The sequence below is a fragment of the Panthera uncia genome, chromosome X, assembly GCF_023721935.1.
Source record: "Panthera uncia isolate 11264 chromosome X, Puncia_PCG_1.0, whole genome shotgun sequence".
Taxonomy (NCBI): domain Eukaryota; kingdom Metazoa; phylum Chordata; class Mammalia; order Carnivora; family Felidae; genus Panthera; species Panthera uncia.
In genome coordinates, this window is record NC_064817.1 from 101,702,399 (window position 1) to 101,723,235 (window position 20,837).

The window sequence follows — 20,837 nt, forward strand, 5'->3', positions numbered from 1 at the left end:
ATGCCCAAGCTCACACAGCAGCTTATTGATAGAACAGACTGTCTTGGGTCTTATGATTCTCACATGTAGCTCATTTCCACAAACATTTGCCTGGCCTATTTACGGCAGTTGCTCAGAGGAGATGGAATTTCATTCAACATTTCATTCTCCATGAGTCAACGATATTCTCCTTCCTCTGGGATGAATAAATCTTTAAGGATGCTCAGTTTCCTATATGTGCCAAGAATCTTGGAGATAGTTTAACTGAATTAGGAGAATTTATCTAGATGCCAACATTGAAATCAGGCAGTTTCCGCCTCTACATTTCCATTTCCTTATTTCTCATATTTCCCCCTTCGTTGTTCCCTGGTTAGGAAATAAACATGTGTACTTCCTTTTCTCTCATTTGTCTCCCATTGCCTTTAGCTGTTTGTCTCAGTGCTCAGACTTCCAGGGGCATTTTGTAATCCCTCCTGGTGACATAGATAAGTCTTTCTTTCTGTCCCCAGTTCTTTTCTTCATTATTTCCTACAGAAATTAATTCTAACTTAACACCTTCTACTGGCACCAGTGACATGCAACAGTGCCACATCTAGATTCAACTCTTTCTTTAAAACCCAGGGATCTCTATGTATACCAGCTTTGAAATTTGTTGACACAAAGGCAACAGCTCTCTTTTCTTAGGATTGTTTCCTTAAGTACTGATAGAGTGGAGATTATATTTAATTTCCATCAGAAAATTATCTGCAAGCCAGCCAGGTAATAATTCAGATGTAAAACCAAAATGCAAAAAGGGCAGCACTTCAAATCAGAGAGGGAGCCAATATGTGAGCAAAACTGAAAAGCAAAATACTATCCCTCACTATGTCCTCCTCTGAATCAGAAACGCATAAGAAGATTCTTTGTTTTCTAATTTAAATCCAAAATAGTTAACATATAATGTAATAATGATTTTGGGAATAGAATTTAGTGATTCATCACATACGTTTAACAGCTGGTGTTCATTGCAACAACTGTCCTCTTGAATGTCCCTCACCCATTTAGCCCATACCCCCACCCAATACCCCACCAGCACCCCTCAGTTTGTTCTCTGTATAAGAGTCTCTTATGGTTTGTCTCCCTCTCTTTTTTTACATTATTTTTGCTTCCCTTCCCTTATGTTCATGTATTTTCTATCGCAAATCCCACATGAGTGAAATCATAAGATATTTGTCTTTCTCTGACTTATTTTGCTTAGCATAACACCCTCTAGTTCCATCCATGTTGTTGCAAATGGCAAGATTCCATTCTTTTTGATCACCAAGTAGTATTCCATTATGTATGTATGTATGTACACATACATACATACACCACTTCTTCTGCATCCATTTATCAGTCAATGGACATTTGGGTTCTTTCCATACTTGGCCTATTGTTGATAGTGTTGCCATAAACATTGGGATGCATGTGTCCCTTCAAAACAGCATTCCTGTATCCTTTGGATAAATACCTGGTAATGCAATTGCTGGGCCTTAGGGTAGTTCTAGTTTTAATTTTTTGAGGAAACTCCAAACTGTTTTCCAGAGTGACTGCAACAGTCTGCATTCCCACCAGCAGTGCAAAAGGGTTCATCTTTCTTTACATCCTTGCCAACATCTGTTGTTGTCTGACTTGTTCCTTTTAGCCAGTATGACAGGCATGAGGTAGTATCTCATTGTGGTTTTGATTTGTGATGATGAGTGATGAGTGATGTTGAACATTTTTTCATGTGTCTGTTAGCTATCTGGATGTATTCTGTGGAGAAGCCTCTATTCATGCCTTTTGCCCATTTCTTCACTGGATTATTTGTTTTTAGGGTGTTGAGTCTGATACGTTCTTTATAGATTTTGGATACTAACCCTTTATCTGATGTCATTTGCAAATATCTTCTTCCATTCCATCGGTTGCCTTTTAGTTTTGCTGATTGTTTCCTTCACTCTGCAGAAGCTTTTTATCTTGATGAGGTCCCAATAGTTCATTTTTGTTTCCCTTGCCTCCAGAGACATGTCAAGTAAGAAGTTGCTGCAGCCAAGGTCAAAGAGGTTGTTGCCTGTTTTCTCCTCTAGGGTTTTGATGGCTTCTTGGCTTATGTTTAGGTCTTTCATCCATTTTGAATTTATTTTTGTGTATGAAAGTGGTCCAGTTTGATTTTTCTGCATGTCCCTTGTCCAGTTTTCCCAACACCATTTGCTGAAGAAACTCTCTTTTTTTCCATTGGATATTCTTTCCTGCTTTGTCAAAGATTAGTTGGCCATACATTTGTGGGTCCATTTCTGGGTTCTCTATTCTGTTCGCTGGATCTATGTGTCTGTTTTTGTGCCAGTACCGTACTGTCTTGAGGGTTACAGCTTTGTAATACAACTTGAAGTCCGGAATTGTTATGCCTCCAGCTTTAGTTTTCTTTTTCAGGATTGCTTTGGCTATTCGGGGTCTTTTCTGGTTCCATACAAATTTTAACATTGTTTGTTCTAGTTCTGTGAAGAATGCTGCTGTTATTTTGATAGGAATTGCAAGAAGTTTCTTAACCTTTATTCTACTATCAGAAAACTTCAGAAAGAAAGGTAATTAAAAGAATAATTGGCCAAAATTTTCAAGCACTTCATAAGACATACTAACTCTATGGCTTGTTAAAAACAGAACCCTAAAACTAAATAAAAATGAAATTAGGGGTGCCTTGGTGGCTTAGTCAGTTAAGCACCCAACTCTTGATTTTGGCTCAGATCATGATCTCATGGTTGTGAGATCAAGCCCCGTGTTGGGCTCTGCACTGGGTTTGGAGTCTGCTTGGGATTTTCTCTCTCCCTCTCTCTCGACCCCTCCTCCCTAGCTCGCATGCTCTTACTCTCTCTCTCAAAATAAATAAATGAACATTTTTTAAAAAGGGCAAAAAGATCATCCTTGGGGGACCTGGCTGGCTCAGTCAGTAGAGCATGTGACTCTTGATCTTGGGGTTGTAAGTTCAAGCCCCACATAGGGTATAGAGCTTACTTAAAAATAAATAAATAAATACATCAACAATTTTTTTCATAAAATAAAATAAAAAATCATCCTTGTCTACCCCCGATCTTCACATAGTACAGTCCTGTATATATGAGAATTATTTTCCCATTATCAAAGATATTCAGTAAGAATCATTATGCAACTTTTTTGTGGGGTTGTCTGCAACTAGGCAAAGACATGAGAGTTGACTTAAAACCACATCAGCTAACTGGACAGAAACTCCAAATATAAATTTTATCCAGACTCGTAGAAGACTATTTTTAGAAATAGAATATGTTTCTTTGCTGAGTGACAGGCTCAGTTTTAGGAGTCAGAAATAATAAAGAGGAGTAAAACAGAGATTTGTCCCTAAGGGCTCACAATCTATAGAGGGAGATCCTTACTAAGAGTATGGTAAGCATTGTAATAGTAATTTGCATAAAATTCTGTGAAAGTAAGCAGAAAGAAGAATCAAATCTAGGTAAGGGAGTTGGGGAAAGATTTGTGGTTGGATCTTCATGACTGTACAAGTGTCTGCTAGGTAGAAGAGTAAGAGAAGATGCACCATGGTTCAGAAAAAAATACAAAACAGTGCAGATTTCTGAGGAATCAGCACATCTATGTGACCTATTTTTATAGATTATTTCAATGGCAGAGATGAAGTCTGATTGATGATAGGAGCCATACTGTGGATGGCCTTGTATTCCATGATAAGGATTTAGTATTATATACCATAGGCAGGTTTATGGCAGAGAATTACATGGTCATATTTGCATTTTAGAAAAATCACTTTGACTTCCAAATGGAGGCAAGGCTAGAAGAAAGAGATTGAAGAATGTATCACAGAGTCCAAGTTGTCAATTACCTGCCTGACGCTGTCCAGTGGCTGAGAAAAACTAGCAATACTGAGGGATGGGGTTCAACACTGATCAGAACAAGATGCAGGAAGAAATAAGAAGAATATGTGAGGCAGAAATAAAACATTAAAGGAAGAAGGAAAGGAGAAAATAATAATACTAAAATTAAGTGTTTACCATGTGCCAGGCACAGAACTAAATGTTTTATGCATATTATCTCATATAATCTTTTCAACAACCTCATGAAGTATGATTATCCAAGTTTACAGATGGATAATATACAACAGAAACAAACTGTCTTGCCCAGAGTCATATAAGAAGTGAGTGGTGAAAGCAGAATTCCAATCTCCACTCTTAACTGCTTAAGAAAGCAAGAGTAACAGCAGGAGTGCAAAAAAAAAAAGTGACACAATAGAGGAAAAGGAGAGAAACAAAAGGAAAAGTGAAAAAAAGAAAAGGAAGAAAATCATGAAAGTGAGGCAAGTTCTATTAATGGATAACACTATTATGCAGAAACACTAGGAAAGATTTCATTAAACCTTGCCTTTAAGTGTCTGTCCATATTTCCAAAGACTAATATGCCACAAATGATCATTTCCCTGACAATTAGCCAAGAGTGTGTCTGAGTCCAGGCCCAACTGTTGTTATTAGGTTAATCCATATGAAATTTCAGTATTTGTCTATTATTCACCTACAAAAACAGCATTTTAATAGCTTGCCACCATGCTAACTTTAAGGTGAAATATATTCTCAACCAAAGGTCATTTTCTTGTCTGAAAGTCATTTCACTCTGAGTCTTCCTACTACCTTGCACAGGGAAGTTGGAACTATATCAAGCTGGAGTGAATATCCATCAGCCTTTGTGAGCCCTCAGAATGTGGTTCATAAGCAGATCAGCTCTAGTTTAAAAAGCCAAGGGGTAGTAATGCTAGGGAAATGTACACCTCTTTTGACCTTATTTTTGCTGTGGGGAATAGAGATGGTGGAGGGAAAAAGAGTTGTCAGAGTACTAACTCAACTGAAAATAGGACCTGGGATCATTGAGATGTGCATGTCTCTCTCATCAAAGCTGATAGCAGGATGCTATTAAATTTTTGCAAATGATAACTGCATTGAAGCTCATTTCAATCTTGTTTTACAGGTCTCAAAAAGAAAGTTATTTTAAAACTTCATGTCAATTAGTGGGTTAGTTAATAAAAGCTTTCCATCCACAAAAAAGATTGCTGCCTCCTTGGATAGACTACATTTTTAATTACATGAAATGATCTATAAGTAAACCTGCACTGAGCTGAATCTCTGTACCAGACAATTACCTCTGCTGTTGCAACCCGTGGCCTTTAAGGATCCTTATTTTTTGAGAGCTTTCATTTTCTTGAGCACTGATGAAATGGTGATGGGAAGACAGATAAAAAAAAAAAAACAACAAGATAGGAGGCATGAAAGCAAACTGCTACACGTTTGATTTTTTTTTTCTGATTATCAGAAGCCAATGAAAGGAGGAGAGGAAAAAAATCTCTCTTGGCAGATATGAATTGCATTCTTTATTATTTTTTCTTTTTTAATAAACTGCCGTTTACTGGGGAATGATCTTGTATTCAATACTGAACACTAGCACTTTAGAACTGGAAGAAACTTAGATATCATTTAGTTCTATACTTCATTTCATAGTTAGGAAACCAAGAATCAGAGAAGATATGTATATTGGCCAAGGTAAATGAGTGGCAGTCAGGATTAGAAGGCAGGTCATCTGACTTTCCAGCTTTTGTTTATTACACTGGGCCACATTATCTTAAGTTGTACTCTTACACGATAATGACAACTAACATTTTAAGCACTTACTAAGAGCTCTCTCTATAGTAACTCATTTATACCTTAAAACCAAACTTTCTGTTAACTACTATCATTATCCACTTATACATATGAGCACTCTGAATCCCAGAGAAGCAAAATAACTTTTCCAGAATCACTCAGCTAGTAAGGTGCATTGATGTTTCAAAGCCAGCCAGTCTGGCTCCAGAGTCTTTTGTACTTAACCCTTATGCTATATATTGTGGTATCTATCATCTTATGTACATATTCTATCTCCTCAACCACATATAAATAAAAGTACTACTTCTATTTGAGGTATTGTACAGATAGAAAGTATGAAATATATGTTTGATCCTGAGGAAGGCAGTTACGAAGATAAAAACAAAATGAAGTTTGGCAGGTGACAAGGTGAATTTATATCATAACAACCTCTTTGGCTCCATCTGCAGGCTCCTATTGCCTGTCCTGGGCTTCTCCCCTCAGCAGTGATGAAGATATACTTTGCCTCAAGTTTTTCCCAAATTTCTCTTTTCAATACATTAAGGGGTTCTTATAATAACTTTATAATAAGTAGTGCCTGATGGCCTCAAGGAGAAAGGTTAAGGATTCAACAACTTGGGCTTTTCATCTTAATCGCTTCAATACAGGAAGGGGGTAGGTTAAAATTCCACTTCTGACCCCACTCACAAAAATGGAGTTGGTGCTCACAATAAGAAAGCTATAACCACTTATATCACAGGAGAAAACTGAGGATTCTATCAATTTCAAGTCACTAAGAATTCACCACGTACCTCCTCTCTGCCAGTCACTATGCCATGTGCTGTGGTAGAGGTAGAGATGAAAAAGACACAGCCCTAATCTTTGAGGACCTCTCACAAACTAGACGTGACAAACATGTAAATGATAAGCCAACATGTGAGGCAGAATAACACAAATGTAGAATATGAGTACCAGCAATATGCTATGGGCACACATAGAAGTAATTCCTTTTTACTTAGTTGGAGAAACTTCAAAGATCAGGTAAAATTTGAGCCAAGACTTGAAGAATGAGTAGATTTCGCATGCAGTGATTAGGAAGAAGGGAAAAAGAGGAGTATTCTAGAGTGGGCAGTAAGACAAAAGGCCTAGGTAAGAAATTTCCAGGCATATTATAATGAGCCTCCAGCTTGTTATTAAGACTGGTAGGAAGGTAAAACTGAAAAGGAATTAGAGGCCCAAAAAAGGTGAACCTTAGGTATACAGCTAAGTAATTTAGCTTTATCATTTTGAAAATGTTGGATCATTTAAGAATTTTGAGCAGAGGAATGGCAGGAGTAGAAATGTGCTTTAAGAAAGATAATCTGGAGGGGCATCTGGGTGGCTCAGTCAGTTAAGCATCTGACTTCGGCTCAGGTCATGATCTCACAGTCCGTGAGATCAAGCCCTGCGTCGGGCTCTGTGCTGACAGCTTAGAGCCTGGAACCTGCTTCAGATTCTGTGTCTCCCTCTCTCTGACCTTCCCCTGTTCATGCTCTGTCTCTCTCTGTCTCAAAAATAAATAAACATTAAGAAAAGAAAGATAATCCAGAATTATTGTATAGGTTGGACTGAAAAGGAGAAGCTAAAAGCTAAAAGCAGTAAGATCATTTGGGAAGCTGTTATGATAGAAAATAAAATGATAATACTTAGGCAGATTTGTGATAAGTAAAAATCTATCTTTCGGGGAATTCCAGGGGTACTCACAAAACACCTTACACTTTGTCTGCCCCATCAATAGCTGTCTCAACATGCGCCCTATTCCCTAAAACTCATGCTAGATGAACAGGTGTTGATAACTGAAGTTCCAAGCCTAAATATCCAAGAAAACAGTCTTCTTCATTACTATAGTCAGTGTATTTATTGAAATGAAGACAATGGCTAGACATCTAGAATCATCGTGAGCCAAAGAGAAACTGTGATGACTCAACTTCATGACAAGTAAATGGTCAGGCAAAGACTCTCAAACACCAGTTGTGCCAAGTGTGTAGCAGATTTTAGATGATCCCCAGAATACAGGCCAATCAGGAAGAAGAAAATTATTCATGAGTTGTGCTTCTGTATTCTCTTGCTGTTCTAAGGTAAACAGGTATTTAAAATCTTTCAGTGAGATTAAAGCTATTCAAAATGGAAAAGTGTTTCTATAATTTGCATGTATGTTTCTATTTGCCCATTCTTGCACTTCAGAGTGAGGATCTAGGTCAGAAGTCATTCTCATCACCCCCAGCAAGTAAATCAAATTGATTTACAAATTCGCCTATGCTCTGTTCATCCTCATCTATTATAGACATGATCAATTCCACTTGCTCTGAGGTCAGAGTGAAGGTCAGAGTCCCAATAATATTAAGGGTATAATTATCCCATTAACATTGCTGCAGACCTCTCTCCTCCTTCTGCATAGGTGGGAAGGAAAACATTTGAGGGACAGCTGCCTTCAGGAAGCATTATGCTTCACAGTGGCTTGCGTTGTTCATGTGGGGCATTAGAAGAATGAAGGCAGTTAAAATTTGTTTGCAAATCTGTTGTTTCCCAGTTTGCTTCTAAGAAAACACACCACCATCTGTCTCATTGGTCTTAAATCAAATCCTGTCACAGTAGCACTAGTGCTCTCTGCCTCTTTGTAGTCTGCTTTCTGGTTTAAGCTTTGAAGAAGTTCAAGAATTGTGATTTCAGAATATATATTCCCAAAGAATCCCACAAAACTCCAAGTCATTTTTTAGATTTTTTAAATGTTTATTTACTTATTTTGAGAGGGAAGTATGGGCACAAAGATAGACCAGAGAGAGAATCCCAAGGAGGCTCTGTGCCATCAGCACACAGCCTGATGCAGGGTTCACCAGCCTTGAGATCAAACTCACCAGCCTTGAGATCATGACCTGAGCCAAAATAAAGTTGGATGCCTAACCAACTGAGCCACGCAGGTGCCCCAACCTCAAGTCATTTGAAAAGACAAAGACATATGGTTGTGCTCTAGAAGCCACCATTTATATAGACTACAATGTGAATGGTGCTGCCTGCAGTTGGGTAGCACCAAAGCCCTGCAATTGCACATGCCTCACTATATCTTTATCTGTGAATAAAAAAGAGTCAGTTAATAATTACTATGGGTAGCCCTCTGTCACCTTCTTCATTCTGCCTTCTTCATATCTTCTGTTTTCCTCTGTGGCAGAGGCAATGGTATATGCCCACCAAGATCTATGCTCTTCTTTCTGAGTACTCCATTAGACTATACTTTCCAAGCCCCTTCCATCCACATGGGACCATGTAATTAATTCTCAGCAATTAGCAGAAGTAATTTAAGTCACCTCTGGGCCAAAGAGATTAAGAGTTGATGTGTCTTCTTTGTCTCCTCACTTTGGATGTCAGAAGGACATCAGAAGGATGTCAGAAGATACTAAGGCCCTAGAAGATGGCAGAACCACTACATGGAAAAAGACCAAGATCCTGATGACTGAGTGGAGCAGATCTCTCCTCCAGTCATAGCTACACTGGACAGTGACATGAAAAAAGACATATATTCTGAATGTATTATGCCAATAAGATGTGGGAATTTTATGTTATAGCAGTTACTGTAAGTTTACTTACACACTTTCCTAATGTCCTCAAACTTAACCTTTGTCCTAACTGCTCAGGCATTCCACTACAGATCTTCACCCAAGCATGACTCTCTTATCATCTAATCAGAATACTTATGCTTCTCTGTTAGCTGAGAGTTTTTGATCAAGTAATGTAGAGTCTCATGTAATAGCTGTTAATGAGTTACTGTTTGTCAGCTCCCTTGAAAATAAGGGAATCCAGATGAATGGCAATGCTCAGGATGGTTCATGTCTGTCACAGAGTCATTTGGTATCTGGTGAGAACACCTGAGCCAGAATTGAAGAAAGGATCTAATGGTTTTGCCAGTTAAATGTATTAGATTGAGAATCCTATGAAGCCAGGAACCCAACTTTGCCATCTACTAGCTTTGTAAATTAATTCTCTGATTTGCAGTTTTGTCATTTTAAAAACAGCAATGGTAATATTAGCTTCACCTTTGGGTTTTTTTAGGATAGAATAGGATTAGGTATGCGAAATAGTTAGCATGCTAACTAGCACATAATAATCACTCAGTAAAAGGTGGCTATTATGTTAGGATGCATATCACATTAGAACTAACCAAAACCTCAGGATCATTTCATCCACCTCATGTATAGATGCTGAACTAAAGGAATAGTAGGACTTTTCACTTCCTTCTCTGAAAACTTAGCCCCAGATAAACCAATTCCATGAAACCTTCAGAGATTGTTCTCACCTGAAATTCCTTGGCACTTGTAACATTGGATTCAGTTTTTCCCTCTGGACTTGCCTGTTTTTTGAGATGCCACTATGGTGATATCTTCTTGGGTGGTTCATTGGAGGTGGATGGCAAAACAGACTTGCCCTACTTCTAACTCTCCCAGTAGAACTATGAGTAGCTCAAAAGACCACAGCTTTTCCTACCTCTAGAACCCTGGGGCTCCAAATAACAAAGAGTAGTCTCTTTATCCATGTTCTTTACTGGTAGACTAGTGACCTTAAGAGGATATTCAAAAGTGTCTAGTTTAACTTTTATTTCCAAAGAAAAAGAATCATGGCATACTTCATAAGTCAAACCTTAGTGAACTGCTTTGTTACCATCAAAGGATTTATTCAATACAGCACATAAATCTGGCCTTTTTTCCCCCACAAGTATCTCAATTCCTGCTTTCTCTATCAATTATTCAGGTTTGTACTCAGGTTCCAGATTAGTCACAGCAACTGGTTCCTAATCTAACAGTGGTACAAGAAGCTTTCCTCCATCTTTTCTTCCTAGAGCTGTAATCAAATCAATAGCCACAACTCTGACTTCCTGGCCTGGGGCTGAGCCAGCCACAGCTACTAAAAGAATGGCAATGCCGAGGTCTTTGTTATTTTTCATAGAAAGAGATCTCACTATTGATCAATAAGGCAAAGAAAAGCTGGTGGCAGGATGGAAGAGCTAATGGAAAGAGATGAGATAAAATCCAGCTGGGCATCCCTAAGGTCATTCTGTGGATAACTGAAGGAAGTTCGAATGAGAATATGAAAAAGCAAATAAAAAAGCTCCTATCCTGCAAGCACTGTAGAGTATCTGATGGCTCTTGCTGTCTTGGTGCATGTTTTTCTTATTCCAGGAAAACTACCTAATGATCAAACATGACACACCTCATGCTTACTAGCCTTTGTTCAGGAAATATTCTGAAATTTGCTACCCAGCTGGAGGCTAAGACTGTGTACATTCTTTCCACTTTTCTAGAAGACACTTTTTCAACAGAAGTGCTTCTGTGTGTTGTTACTGCTGTGCAGATGTGCCTTGCTTTATGGAAGTAGGTTCCAGAAGAATTCTGTAAATTGAATTTTTGCAAATCAAATTATATTTCTTCTCTGCAACATAATACAATCACAGAGCAGCTTTATCATCATTTGGGATCTAGCCTCAAATGATAGAGGCTTGAAGATTTTTGCCTGTTTCTGACCCCCCAGTCCAGTATTTAATGACATAATAAAAGATTCCTAGCACAAGGGAAACTGTAAAATAACAACGTCAACAGCTACAGCCATCATTTGGTTCCTCTGCCTATGCATCACACTGGGAAATTCACATGTGTTATCACATTTAATCTCAGAAGTATTTTTTGAGATAGGTATCCTTATCTCTATTTCACAAGGGCAGGAACTGAGTCTCAGAGAGATTAAGTAATTTAGCCCAGTTCACATAGCTACTTAGCAGTAGAACAGAGTTTCTAACCCATTCCTGTATGACTTTAAAGCTTTGCCCTTTTGGGGCACCTGGGTGGCTCAGTCAATTAAGCCTCTGACTTCGGCTCAGGTCATGATCTCATGGTTGGTGAGTTGGAGCCCCACGTCAGGCTCTGTGCTGACAGCTCAGAGCATGGAGCCTGCTTTGGATTCTGTGTGTCTCTCTCTGCCCCTACCCCATTCGCACACTGTCTCTCTCTCTCTCTCTCTCTCTCAAAATAAACATTAAAAAACTTAAAAGCTTTGCCCTTTCAACTACCCTACTGCCTCCCTAATTTGGAGTAGCAATGTGAAATCTGCCACCTATGTATCTATAGTTTTAAAATGGTGAAGGGATATCCTAATACTTTAATCATTGCCTGGAGCTTCATCTTCACTCTGCCACTGATGTGCTATATGAATTTTGGCAAGCAGTTTTCCTTCTCTGGTCCTCTCAGTTCTGTCATTTGTAAAATACAGGTAATCTCTAATGTCCTTTTTACCTCAAGAAGTTCATGGCTATATACTTTTTAAGTTCCTAACAGAAACACACTAATCCTTAAAGTCCACTTAGGTGTCATTTGACGCCAGTTTTTCACAAGTTATATCCAAATGGGTATTTTTTCTGCACTGATCATGTATGACATGAAACCAATCACTATGAAGTCTTTTTACTCATGTCTACACATGCAAATGCTTTTAGGTGATACTTCAAGCTAGTACATTTTTTTCAGCCTCAGCAATGCCAAATGAACAGTTTGACTGAATTTTTCACTTTTCAGTGAGTCATTTTCATTTCCTTGACTAAATGTCCTGTCTTTGCCAACAAAATTATATCCTACCTGTAAAATGGCTTTTGTTTCCAATTGGCCTATTTGAAAGCACAAAGCAGCTCTGGCAGACCTGTTATTAACCCTGGGCTAGTTAAAAAGCAAGATGCCAGTCACATCTCAAGCACCAAAGACAAACTGCCTTAGGTTTGCTTTTCTCCCAGCTCTTGTGCACTTTCAGGAAATGATGTGGAACACCAACCTCTAAAAGGAGCTGTGTTCCTGCATACCCAAATGTGATTCAAAACCCATGTAAATAAATATACATGAACTGAACTGGAACAGCTGGGGAGTTCTCAACAGGGACCTCTAATGACCTCTGAATTGGAAGGGACACAGCTGATCAAGGAATCATTACTAAGATTAAAGGCTTATACCAAAATCACTGTGAGATTTAAGCTACTGAATTTACAATGTTGATGGCATAAACTGGAAAGTATCAACTAGCCATATTAATGCACTGCTGAGAGTCAGAGGAAGCAAAGGAAACTGGATTATTTCTCCATCCTCATGCATTTGCAACAGAAACTAGGCAGTTGAGGTTTAGGAGATAAATCATTTTGTTTCATAGCCTTGCATTATTTTCAATGTAGAGAAACCTTCTTGTCCTTTAGGTTAGTTGTTTATAGCACAGTGCTAATTAAGTGAATGCCTGAATTCAACCAACAATGTCCATTTTGGGAAACTTGGACACCAGACAACCCAGGATCACTCAGAAAGCAGACAAGACTGGAATAGGATAAATGTGGAGAAAAAGTAAATGACATGGCTATGTTGCTTAGCCCCATAAAATATGGTTGTGGAGTAGGAGGGTGCTTACTAGTCCAATAAATTTTCAAAGTGCAGTTTGATTTCAGCTGGAGTTGTTATCTTGGAAAGGATAGGAGGTGAGGTCTACAGAATGATACACAGTATCAAAACTCTGTATACAATGGTAATACCCAAAGTCAAGTACACAGCAATAGGAATCATAGCTCCAGGCAGTTTGAAAAAAAGATTCTAAGAAACTGGCAGTTGAGTGGCAGGTTTAGGCTCCCAAGGTGAAGGGAATAACACTTGGACTGAGTAAGTTAGCAGCAAGGGTTACAAAGTGAAGTGGAATTTAGAGAACACAAGTCTTAGCAGGGTAGCTACAGAACTAGTCAGAAATCATGAGGTCTGCAGTGGGCATGTGAATAGGGCATACCACATACTCAGCAAATTTCTTGCAGTATTAGTCAGAATTGGATCATAAACTGAGCTTGGCAGAATCATTAGATTGAACACATCAGCTGAGAAAGGCTTGGAAAACTCAAAACCAGAGGGAACAGGTGAGAGTATGCAGATAGCTCAGTGCAGCCTATCCCTGGCTATTGTGTAAAACATTGCTCGAAGTCCTAGCCTCAATATAAGCAACAACACATCCCATTAGCATTAATTAAATTTTCCAGTGTGATTTATATAAATCAAAAGGAGAGAACCTTAATATCTCCTCACATATACTCCATAAGCAAAACTTTTCAATATGCCATCAATCCCATCACTACCTATGTGTTCTCTAAGGACCTACACATAAAAGTATAAGACCTGGGCCAAAGATACATCTGTTTTAAATCATTATTTTAATGACTAAGTCCAATCATTCCTTATACCTGCTCCTACATATGTCCAGTCATACTAGATTCAGGAGTCAAATTTTCTGTACCACCTTGGGCATGACCCTTAATCCTCTCACTTTCTGCAAATTCAAAACAGGATGTTAATAATTGAACATATTTTCATAAGATTGCTATAAGCATTAACTGACATAATGCATGTAAATCGCTAACAGAGTAACTAGCACAGAGAAAACTATACAATAAAAATATTAAAAACAGAACATCTTAGGCTGTTAGACAAAACGTCACCCTCTTTTTTATGTTTATTTGTGAGTGAGTGAGAGAGAGAGAGAGAGAGAGAGAGAGAGAAGACAAGTGGGGGAGGGGTAGAGAGAGGAAGAGACACAGAATCTGAAGCAGGCTCCAGGCTCCAAGCTGTCAGCAAAGAGCCCAACGCAGGGCTCGAACCCACAAACCATGAAATCATGACCTGAGCTGAAGTCAGACACTCAACCAACTAAACCACTCAGCACCCATAAAATGTCACCCTCTTAAAGGTGGGGTTAATGAAAGTTGACTAGCTACAAAAGCATCTAACACTGGGGAGCCTAGGTGCTCAGTCAGTTGAGCATCTGACTTCAGGATAGGTCATGATCTCATGGTTCATGGGTTCAAGCCCCACGTTGGGCTCTGTGCTGAGAGCTCAGAGCCTGGAGCCTGCTTCGGATTCTGTGTCTCCCTCTCTCTCTCTCTGCCCCTCCCCCACTTATGCTGTGTGTCTCTCTTTCTCTTAAAAATAAAATACCAAAAATAAATAAATACATAAGTAAACAAACAAACAAACAAATGAATGAATAAAACCATCTAACATCTAATAGGCAGCCTACTAAGGCCAGTCATTTGTCATCAAGCATTAAGGAAACATGCATGGAGAGGTGCAGTGTGTGGTCCATGCACCCTGCTATGCCAGTCCAGCATGTGTTCTGGGTCCAGGCCTTGAATCTTCCCACCTTGCTGTTGCAGTGTTCCATCCCAAGACATCAAAGCCCTTGGCAACCAGTACATGAATGACAGATTTAAGAGACATAAGACCATTGGTTTAGACAAGGTCCAGAGTTTCATGAAGGAATGGGAGCAAATGAATCTGAGGACTGAGAGAACAAACTGCACAACTAGAGACAGAAAAGAAGCCACATCGTGGAAGGTAGGAGATGTGGTGATGTGATTTGGGGGAGAAAAGAATTGCAGGTGCTTTGGAGGGGAGGAAGCCCAGATCATGGAGAAAGAAGAGAGGAGAGACAAAGAGAGAGAGAGTGAGAGAGAGTGAGAGAGAGACAGCGAGCAGCACACAGGGGACTGCACACAGGGGACCCCAAAAGAACTGATAGGAAAAATAAGAGGGGCTGATTATCACAAGCTTCTACAAGCAGCAGAGCTGAAAGTCTGAAGTTTTGGAAGTCCACACCATTGCCAAGGTCAAACCTGGTGGGCATAGTTGAGCTCCTGTGGAGAAGGAGGGCAAAGGCCCAGGAGCAGACAGCATGCTCTGAGGATCCCCTAGATCACACTGGAAGACACAGTTACTCATCTTGGAGTGTATTTGGGTGAGGCAGCACTGCCTCACAGGGGACAAAAGAGCAGTCAGTTGTCAATGTGCTGCCCCATTCACAGACATATGAGCAGAGATTACTGCTGACAGCAGCTGACCTGAACACCAACTTTTTGGTACACTTTACCATAAAATCAAAGCTCCTGCACAGTTATATGACTGCTTTTCTGGGACAAACCAGTACCAGCCACAGCATAGTGAGACCCTCCCCCAGAGGATCAGTGTGGATCTGCACCATGCTAGGTCCTTAAAATCTGGAGTTTTGAAACAGAAACATGCACTTGAGGTAAAATACAGAAACAGTGCACTGCCAAAGGGCAGGCAGACATTGTGGACTCAGAGAGGGTGAAAGCAGAAATCTGACAGAAGCCTGAGACATGAGGGGAGACTGTTCACTCTTCTATAAGGGCTTTCTCAACAACAATGGGCACAAATTCCCCTCTCCAGTGAAGAGATCAGGATTACTCCATTTTTCACCTCACCCATCAGCATGGACAAACTTTAGCGAGCAGCACAGTGCACACAGTGGAAGCTTGAGCCACTTACTCCAAGCCTCATTCCTGGGCACTCTGCAAGTACCTTTTTTAATAGGGCAAGAGTAATTGAGAGCTAGAGCAGCAGGCCCCTTTCTCAAAAGATCAACACAAACCCCCTTGCACGCACCAGGTCTACCAATCATAGGGTGCTGCAAAACCTCTACGCCAGTAGAAATAGGACCAGGCACAGGTTTTCCTAACACATGAAAGACAGAGAAATAAACAAAATCCAAAGACAGAGTAATTCATCACAAAAGAAAGAACAAGAAGAGGTCATGGCTAGGGAGCTAATCAAAATAGATATAAGTAATATGCCTGGACCAAATTTAAAACAACAATCATAAGGAGACTAGCTGGACTTCAAAAAATCAAAAAAGAAACCAGAGAGATCCTCACTGCAGAGATAAATGACCTAAAAACTAGTTGGGCTGAAATTAAAAAATGTTATAACCAAGGGGTGCCTAGGTAGCTCAGTAAATTGAGTGTCTGACTCTTAATTTTGGCACAGATCATGATCTCACAGTTCATGAGATCAAGTCTCTCATTGGGCTCTCCACTGACAGCACAGAACCTGTTTGGGGTTCTCCCTCTCCCTCTCTGCTACCCCCCCCCCCAACACACACAATCTCTTCTCTCCTTCAAAATGAACCAACTTTTCAAAAATGCAAGAACCGGGATGCAAAACCAACTGGATGTAATTAATGACCACAAGGATGGAAAATGCAGAAAAATGAATAAGTGACAGAGAATATGAAATTATGAGAAACAGTGAAGCTGAAAAGAAGAAGGAAAGAAAAATACTGGATCACAATGTAGACTTAGGGAACTCAGCAACTCCATAAAGAGTAATAACATTCATATCAAAAGAGTCCGAGAAGAAGAGAGGGGAAAAAGAAGAAGGTTTACTTCATCAAATTATAGCTGAAAACATTCCTAATATGAGGAAAGAAATAGACATCCAAGTCCAGGGGCACAAAGAGCTCCCATCAAAATCAACAAAGCCACTCAACACCAAGACATATTGTGGTAAAATATACAAAATTCAGAGATAAGGAAAGAATCCTGAAAGCAACCAGGGAGAAGAAGAAATCCCTAACCTACAAGGTAAAACAAATCAGGTTAGCAGCAAATCTCTCCACATAAACCTGGAAGAAGGGAGTGGCAGGATATATTCAATGTGTTGAATAGGAAAAATATGCAACCAAGAATACTTTATCCAGTAAGGCTGTCATTCAGAATAGAAGGAGAAATCATTTCTGGGAAAAGGAAAAACTCAGGTTTGTGACCACTAAACCAGCCCTGCAAGAAATATTAAAGGGGTTTCTTTGAGTGGGAAAGAAAGACAAAAAGCAAGAAAGACTAGAAAGGAACTGAGAAAATCTCCAGAAATAATGACTTTACAGATAATATAATGGCACTAAATTCATATGTATCAATAATCGGTCTGAATACAAATGGAGTAAATGCTCCAATCAAAAGACACGGGGTATCAAATGGATTAAAAAAAAAAAAAGACCACTTCTGCTTAAAAGAGACTCATTTTACACCTAAAGAGACACCTTCAGATTTAAAGTGAGGGGATGGAAAACCGTCTATCCTGGTAATTGATGTCAAAGGAAAGCCATAGTGGCCATATTTATATCTACAAACTAGATTTTAAACAAAAGACTATAACAGGAGATGAAGAAGGGCACTATATCTTAACAAAGTTGTCTATCCAACAAGAAGATACAACAATTATAAATATTTGTGCCCACAAATTGGAGGATCCAAATGTATAAATCAGTTAATAACAAATATAAAGAAACTCATTGATAATAATACAATAATTGTAGGGGACTTTAACATCTCACAACAATGGAAAGATCATCTAAGCAGGAAATCAACAAGGAAACAATGGCTTTGAATTACACACTGGACTAGATGGAATTAACATATATATTCAGAACATTGCATCCTAAAGCAATAGAATACACATTCTTTTCAAGTGCACAAGGAACATTCTCCAGAACAGATCATATACTTGGTCACAAATCAGGCCTCAACAAGTACAAAAATATTGACATCATGCCATTCATATTTTCTTTTTTTTTTAAACGTTTATTTATTTTTGAGACAGAGAGAGACAGAGCATGAACGGGGGAGGGTCAGAGAGAGAGGGAGACACAGAATCTGAAACAGGCTCCAGGCTCTGAGCAGTCAGCACAGAGCCCGACGCGGGGCTCGAACTCACATACCGTGAGATCGTGACCTGAGCCGAAGTCGGACGCTTAACCGACTGAGCCACCCAGGCGCCCCGCCATTCATATTTTCTGACTATAACACTATGAAACTTGAAGTCAACCACAAGAAAAAATTGGGAAAGACTACAAATACAAGGAGGCTAAAGAACATCCTACTAAAGAATGAATGGGCTAACCAGGAAATTAATGAAGAAAATTAAAATAATACATGGAAGCAAATAAAAATGAAAACACAATAGCCCAGAACCTTTGGGATCCAGCAAAGGCAGTCATAAGAATGAAGTTTATAGCAATACAGGCCTACCTCAAGAAGCAAGAAAAGTCTAAAATACACAATCTAACCTTATACCTAAAGGAGCTAGAAAACTAACAGCAAATAATGCCTAAAACCAGCACAAGAAAGGAAATAATAATGATTAGGGCAGAAATAAATAATATCAAATTAAAAAAAAACAGGAGAGATCAACAAAATTAAGAGCTGGTTCTTTGAAAGCATTAACAAACTTATGACCCCCTAGCCAGACTTATCAAAAAGAGAAAAGACCCAAATAAATAAAATTATGAGTGAAAGAGGAAAAATCACAACCGACACCACAGAAATACAAACAATCATAAGAGAATATTATGGAAAATTATATGCCAAGAAATTGGGCTATCTGGAAGAAATGGATAAATTCCTAGAAACATACAAACTACCAAAACAGAAACAGGAAGGTATACAAAACTTGAACAGACCCATAACCATCAAAGAAATTGAATCAGTAATCAAAAATATGCCAACAAACAAAAGTCCAGTACTAAGATGGCTTCCCAGGGGAATTCTACCAGACATTTAAAGAAGAACTAATACCTATTCTTCTCAAACTGTTCCAAAAAATAGAAATGGGAGGAAAACTTCCAACCTCCTTCTATGAGGCCAGCATTACCTTGAGTCCAAAGCCAGACAAAAACACCAATAAAAAAAAGAATTTCAGGCCAATATCCCTGATGAACATGGATGCAAACATTCTCGACAAGATACTAGCAAATCAAATCCAACAGTACATTAAAAGAATTATTCTCCAAGATCAAGTGGGATTTATTCCTGGCCTGCAGAGGTAGTTCAGTATTCACAAATCAACCCATGTGATACACCACATTAATAAAAGAAAGGATAAGAACCATATGATCTGCTCAATATGCAGAAAATGCATTTGACAAAGTACAACATCCATTCTTGATAAAAACCCTCAACAAAGTAGGGATAGAGGGAACATACCTCAACATCATAAAGGCCGTATATGAAAGACCCACAGCTACTATCATCCTCAGTGGGGAAAACCTGAGAGCTTTCCCTCTATTGTCAGAAACAAGACAGAAATGTCCATTCTCACCATTGTTATTTAACATAGTAATTGAAGTCCTAGCCTCAGCTATCAGACAACAAAAAGAAATAAAAGGCATCCAAACTGGCAAGGAAGAAGTCAAACTTTCACTATTTGCAGATGCCATGATAATCTATGTAGAAAACCCAAAAGACTCCACCAAACATTTGCTACAATTTATACATGAATTAAGCAAAGTTCTAGGATACAAAATCAATGTACAGAAATCTGTTGCATTTCTATACACCAAAAATAAAGCAGCAGAGATATGAAAGAATTGATCCTGATTGCATCAAAAACTATAAGATACCTAGGAATAAACCTAACGAAAGAGATAAAAGATCTGTACTCTGAAAACTATAGAACATTCATGAAAGAAAGTTGAAGAGGACACAAAGAAATGGGAAAACATTCCATGCTCATGTACTAGCAGAATAAATATTGTTAAAATGTCTATACTACCCAAAGCAATCTACAAATTTCATGCAATCTCTATCAAAATACCAACAGCATTTTTCAGAGCTAGTAACAAACAATCCTAAAATTTGTGTGGAACCACAAAAGATCCCAAATATCTGAAGCAATCCAGAAAAAGAAAATGAAAGCTGGAGGCATCACAATTCCAGACTTCAAGTTGTATTACAAAGCTGTAATCAAGATGTTATGGTACTTACACAAAAACAGACACATAGATCAATGGAACAGAATAGAGAACCCAGAAATGGACCCACAACTATATGGTCAAACCCTCTTCAACAAAGCAGGAAAGAATATCCAATGGAAAAAAGACAGCCTCTTCACAAACAGTGTTGGGAAAACTGGACAGCAACATGCAGAAGAACGAAATTGGACCACTTTCTTATGCCATATACAAAAGTAAATTCAAAATGGATGAAAGACCTAAATGTGAGACAGAAAACTATCAAAATCCTAGAGAAGAATACAGACAGAAACCTCTTTGACCTTGGCCACAGCAACTTCTTACTAAACATGTCTGTGGGGGCAAGGGAAACAAAAGCAAAAATGAACCATTGGAACTTCACCAAGATAAAAAGCTTCTGTACAGTGAAGGAAACAATCAACAAAACTAAAAGGCAGCATACACAATAGGAGAAGATATTTGCAAATGGCATATCTGATAAAGGGTCCATAAACACAATCTATAAAGAACTCACCAAACTCAACATCCCCCCCAAAAAACAAATAATCCAGTTAAGAAATGGGCAGAATACATGAATAGACATTT